This window comes from Haemaphysalis longicornis, unplaced genomic scaffold (assembly GCF_048455015.1).
Source record: "Haemaphysalis longicornis isolate Haplotype H1 unplaced genomic scaffold, Haemaphysalis longicornis Haplotype H1 scaffold_3, whole genome shotgun sequence".
NCBI classification, from domain to species: Eukaryota; Metazoa; Arthropoda; class Arachnida; order Ixodida; family Ixodidae; genus Haemaphysalis; species Haemaphysalis longicornis.
The window spans coordinates 150,127,868-150,133,869 of NW_027526335.1; positions in this window are offsets into that span (position 1 = coordinate 150,127,868).

The following is a 6,002-nucleotide window of genomic DNA, read 5'->3' on the forward strand; positions in this document are numbered from 1 at the left end:
AGCAGTTTATGTTGTTTTCTTATTAATGCATGTTCCTCTGAGTTCAACTCCAAATGGCAACCAATCGTTCAGTGACAACTTTCCCTTACAAACCAAGAAATATTTTATGGTAAGGTTGCGTGTGTGTCGAATGCATTCCTGTCACGAGTCTCGCCGCACTTGCAATGAATGAGGACAAAAACTGTTCACAGATGAAGAGTTTATGGGACCAAAAATGCATATGGTAAAGGAAATTAAATATAGGAAGCCTGAATATAACGCATAGTGATACTCGATCTAAAAAAAGAAAATCAACACAAGAACACGCACATTTTTCGTTTTTTTCCACCTCGAATCCAACGTCTCCAATCAGCGATGTAGTGATCATTGAAGAGGGCGTGTTAAATCTTATACTTAATACTTATTTTGTACACTAAAAACTTTAATGGACCCGATGGTATCCCTAACATGTTTCTCGTTCGCTACTCTCTTTGGACCTCTCAATACCTTACAATAATTTTCAATAAATCCGTAAAATCTGGTACCGTTCCTAGACCTTGGAAAAACGGCAAAATAGTACCTTTACATAAATCTGGTGACAAGCAAGTTTTCAGCAATTACAGGCCCATCTCTCTTACCCCTCATTCCTGCAAGCTATTAGAGCATATTATATACAAACGTATTATTTCATTTCTCGAATTTAACAATCTGTTGTCTAACTTCCAACATGAATTCAGACGAAGTTATAGTACTGTTATGCAGTTAACTGAATTCGTGCACGACATTACTAGTAACATGGACATTGGTTATCAGGTTGACGCACTATTCATTGACTTTTCGAAAGCGTTCGACACTGTACTTCACTCTAAACTACTATGTAAATTAAACACCATATTACACAACCCGCAACTAGTTACTTGGATTGCTAATTTTCTTTCTGAGCGCTCGCAACACGTTTGTTACAACTCAACTGACTCCGAAATTGTTAGCGTTGGTTCAGGCGTTCCACAAGGTTCTGTACTTGGCCCGTTACTGTTTCTACTGTACATAAACGATTTGCCTAATAACGTCAGCTCAAATTCGTCTGTACGTGGATGATTGTGTTTCGTATGAACCCATTGACTCTCCTGAAGCTCAACATCGTCTAATTGACTCATTTACTAAATTTTGTGAATGGTGTGCAACCTGGCAAATGAGTATCAATTTCAACAAATCCGTGCTTATGTCTTTCACGAATAGTAAGTCCCCTTCCTGTTTCACGTACTCGTTTAACGGATCCACCTTAAAAAAAGTAACAGAATACAAATATCTTGGTAGTGTTCTTTCCAGCAATCTATCTTGGTCTCAGCATATTAACTTTATCTGCACAAAATCTTCAAAAAAATTGGTTGTTTAAGACTAACACTGTCCCAATCCCCAAAAAGCACTAAATTACTAATGTACAAAACACTGATTCGTCCTGTACTTGACTAGGCATGCCCCGTGTGGAACCCACACGAGCAGGGTAAAATCGATAGAATTGAGGCCATTAAAAAAAAAGCTATTCACCACCACACTACGCATGCGCCGACTAAAGGATTCTACGAAATTGCTTTACTGTTTTATTAACTCGGTATATTGCATGTCTTACAATACCTACATCTCATTTGCCTCGCCGTCCATGACTAGAAGTAATCACCACCTTAATATCAAGCCTTACCATCGTCGAACCAACGCATTCAAATTTAGTTTTTTTCCTTTCACTGCCGAACTCTGGAATGGATTGTCCGGTGATACTCGCTCCCTTCCGCTAAAAAACTTTTTACTTGCCCTTGCCTGTTTGCGTTAACTGTTCTTTTGTTTTATTGCTCTGTTGATCTGTTTAATTGTTGATTGATTGAGTGTAGGGTTTAACGCGCCGACGCAACGCAGGCGATGAGGCACGCCGTAGAGGAGGGCTCCGCATTAATTTTGACCACGTGGGGATCTTTAACGTGCGCCGAAATCTCGTACACACGGGCGTTTTTGCTTTTCGACTCCATCAGAAAAGCGGCCGCCGCGGCCGGGGATCGAACCCGCGACCTCTGTTTAATTGCTATTTTTTGTTCCGTGAATGCTCACTCCTGCCATAGCCCCAAAGTGGGGGCTGCAGTATGTATAAATAAATAAATAAATACATAAATAAACAGCAATGTCCTAACACTAGCAAGAATTGGTAATAAAGTGTCCCTCAAAACACTGTTACTTGTTCTAAACTGAGCTCAATTAATAGTAGTTTGTTCGCTTAGAGAAATGAATGACGGACACTTCTAGCGCTACCGTTGTTATGCGTCTCGATGTTGATGTGACAAATCCGGTGTCGGTGGTGTCGACACCGAATTTGTCAAATCTTGTCGGCAATGCGACGCCGTTGGTGGAACACAATCTGCACCCACTCCTAGCGCCACCTGTCAGATGCAGTCGGGACGCACATCATGCTTTAGGTGCAGCTTTCTTCACTTGCCTCCCGATCGCGCCCACGGCCGGCGATCGAACAGCCCCATCATTGTACCCGTGTTCCGACGGTACGCTGCCGCAAGGATGTGCTGCACGCTCTGGCGCAGCTTCGCGTCAGCGACGATCCGAAGCCGCCGGGTCACCCGAGTGCAAGTATCAGTCCGTTGCCGCATGGAAGTGGCCCTGGCTCTTCCGACGTCTCCTGCCACCTGAGCCTACCATCTACCCTTGCTCCTTCTCGGCTTCACCACCCTCCAACTCCTCCTACGTCACACTTTCCCCAAATGTCCCGGATTCCCTGTCTTCCGCTTTTACACACCTGTTACCCATCAGTCTCCTCTCCTTTTTCACTCTAGCAGATGACACTGAGTAATAGCATACATATGCTAACTTGAGTCACTAAATAGGCTACGCTTAAGAGTAACGACATGTCGTTACTGACGCACTGACGCACGACGGCAGCCATTTTGGTGCCTGACACCAGGGTGGCCAGTTTTATGCGCCCTATTGCGACTGACATTGACGGGCGCTATTGGTCCGGGCGCCGCTTGGCAACAATGACAGCTGTGTTTACTTTTCGAAGATTGAGAGACAGCGTGCCGGTGCGATAGGGTCAGGCTCGGTTACGCTAGCGTAGCTTATCTAGTGGCTCTAGGTTACGCTGAGCCACTGATTAAGCTGCGCTTTTTAAGTAGCTGTAGGTTACGCTAGACCAAAACCATTGTCGTTCTTTCCCAGCGGGAAGTGATGCAGGCGTTTTCCACCTTCCCGCCGGTTGAAACAGCTTAGTACAGAGCAGCACGGCATCGCTACTCTGTTTGGGGGCTTGAAAACTAACTCTCAACGTGTCATACAGCCGCACTACGCTCCGAAAATCACGACTTATCGAAGAGCGCGCGCGCGGCAACACAGATGCACCAAAATGTCACCGCCCATGGGTCCTCCAGGGGTAAACAAATGTCACGTGACGCGGTTCGACCAATTCCCGCTATCGGTGGCATATAACAATGACAAAAAAGAGTGCCGATACTCTGAAACCTCATCTAGTGACTAATGTTAAATATTCTCCAAGCGATGCTATTGGCGGCGAGATGTTTGAGTGGCGTCCTTTGGCTCTGACGGCGGCTTAGGGACTCGCGCCGCTGTCGTCTGCTACACTCCGCTTGTGAGGGGCAGCAGTGCCTGAGCTATAAGTCGCCCGCTTTGATGCTTTAGTGCATTAAAAGTGTGTATGTAGTAATTCAGTTATTTTTGCCAGCTTCCAACTCATATGAACAATTTCAAGCTGTATCCCCCACAAGTTTGCAACACACGAGGACAGAGAGAACAACTTTCTTCAGAGCATCGGCGAGAAGATCGTGTGTAACTCGCCTTTTCTAGCTTACTCACGAGATTCAGAGCTCAGATCTTCTCGATAAGTATTAAGAGTGCTATAGGATTCCCTACCGTATTTTGGAGATGCTCTTATAAAGACTCAACAGTCTAATGCGACGTACCAAGTAGCGGGCCCCTACACGCGCATTGCACAGCAGGAAATAAAGCGGCTGTCGTCTATTTCTTTCGTTGTTGTTGACTTGCATCAGATGAGTGTTTTATTTTTGTATGCCCAACGCATTATTTTTCTGCTTCGTCACAAGCGTCTTATCAGCAGGTTTGGGGATGTTTGGGAGGCTCACAAAGATCGTGTGGATGTTTTGCTGTATGGCACACATTCCCTTCTTTACAAGTGGCTGTCATTATGGCTGCGTGAAAGAAAGCGGATATCCGCAGCGTGCTTTGATTGTTCACATGCAAATGCAATGAAAAGGTTTGCTACGCCACGGCAAAACGGCTCAGACAACGTTGTCCACAGTACTCGAAGGCGGCTTTTGTTCTCAGAACTTCTATCGTAACCATCGTTGTTATAACGAATTGACTCTCAACCCGAACAATTCTGAGATGATTATGGTGTTCAAGGGTTGATATACTCGCTAACGAACGCAATAAATAGTATACCTTCCTATATTACGAGAATCAAAACCGATGAATATTTCCAAGCAACTCTTTATTTTTTTCAAACCCTTCCAGGCGTAAAGAACAAATTCTGGTCCACTCGGGATGATGTTCTATGTAATAAAGATCACTCTACTCTCTCTTCCTGGACTGAGGGCCCGGCTCACTATTCAGCTCGATTTTAGTGTAAAAAACGTTTTCAGCTCCTCCTCCTTTCAATGCAGTTTTCCTATAACGTATGTCTCAATATTGGGAAGATATGGCTGTTGGAAATGCACCCAAATATCCCTCCAGGTCTGAACAAGCACAGTGTGTCTGTATTTTTACCGTAGACGTCACTCGTTTTGCTCTATAAACCTCCATACTGGTTAGAAGCCTGGTATGAAACCAGCCCACGCCTATACACACAATGGGTATTTGGAGCTCAGCCTACAGTTTTTTCAGCCTGTAGTGCATGTCGGCATACTTCATGCCACGACAACGTAAAGTGATGAGGTACAGTACTTTCGAGTGTTCGGCAAGGTTGCAAAAACTGTCCTACCTTACATAAGATTACGGGGAATAGTAATGCCTTCTGCTAAAGTCGACAGCCCCGAAGTTCTAGAATTTGTTTTGGTCTTGTATTTTCGCTGTTGCCGGTTTCTAGCAGCTGACTTTTCCCTTTTATTGAAGAAGAACCGGGACCGCGGGACGTGGGTGATTCTTTTTAATGGCGGATGGGATTTTTCAATGACGGTGATAGCACTTTTAGGAGGCAGCTGCTAATGGCCACCTCTTCTTCCTTTCGGATATTTCCAACATCCTCCCGGTCACGCAATAAATGGCGAAGGACACTGAGCATGAAGTGAAGGATTCCAGTTTCCAGCGGCCATCAAGCATTCGTCTTTTAGCACTTTTGTACTGGTCACCTTATCAGTTCATTGTGGTCCCAATCCATGTCATGTCCGTCGTGTTTGGCCACACCATGATAGTCCGATCTTCTGCTTCCATCGATGCTTGAAGCGTCTGTGCCACATTCGCCCTGAGGGGTCCGGCCAGTTTAAGCGCGGAATCTGGTTCATCGTCGGCACTAGATAAAGACAGAGTAGTGCTCGTGCAAGCTTCTTGCGGCATGTGCAGCGGATCGATTGTATAGTGGAAGAAGTAACAATCCGTCTGCGTCGTTCTGTGTGTGTAACGATCTTCTTTCTTAGAGATACCTTTCTTCTCCTTGTTTTTTCGATGAGTCCGCACTTGATGATGCGTTTCGATGGAGACTTGTTTAGGGTGGTTGTACGTGCTGATCGTAGGGCTGACTGGATTTTTTGTTTTCTCACTCTTCGTTTCGACTTCGGGAACTTGAAATCGTCACATTTTGCATTAACACACCCAATCATCTCCAAACCCGACGTTTCGCTATGGCAGCATGTGTCTAGAGGCTCCATCCATGACTGTGAGGTTCGGCCAAGCTGTCGATTGTTCTGAAGGAATCGTTTGTTCACCTGTGGTCGTGCTTGTTGGACTCAATTAAGTTGTTCGTTGAGCACAGAAAGTGTTTTCGTGCCATGGAAACCACG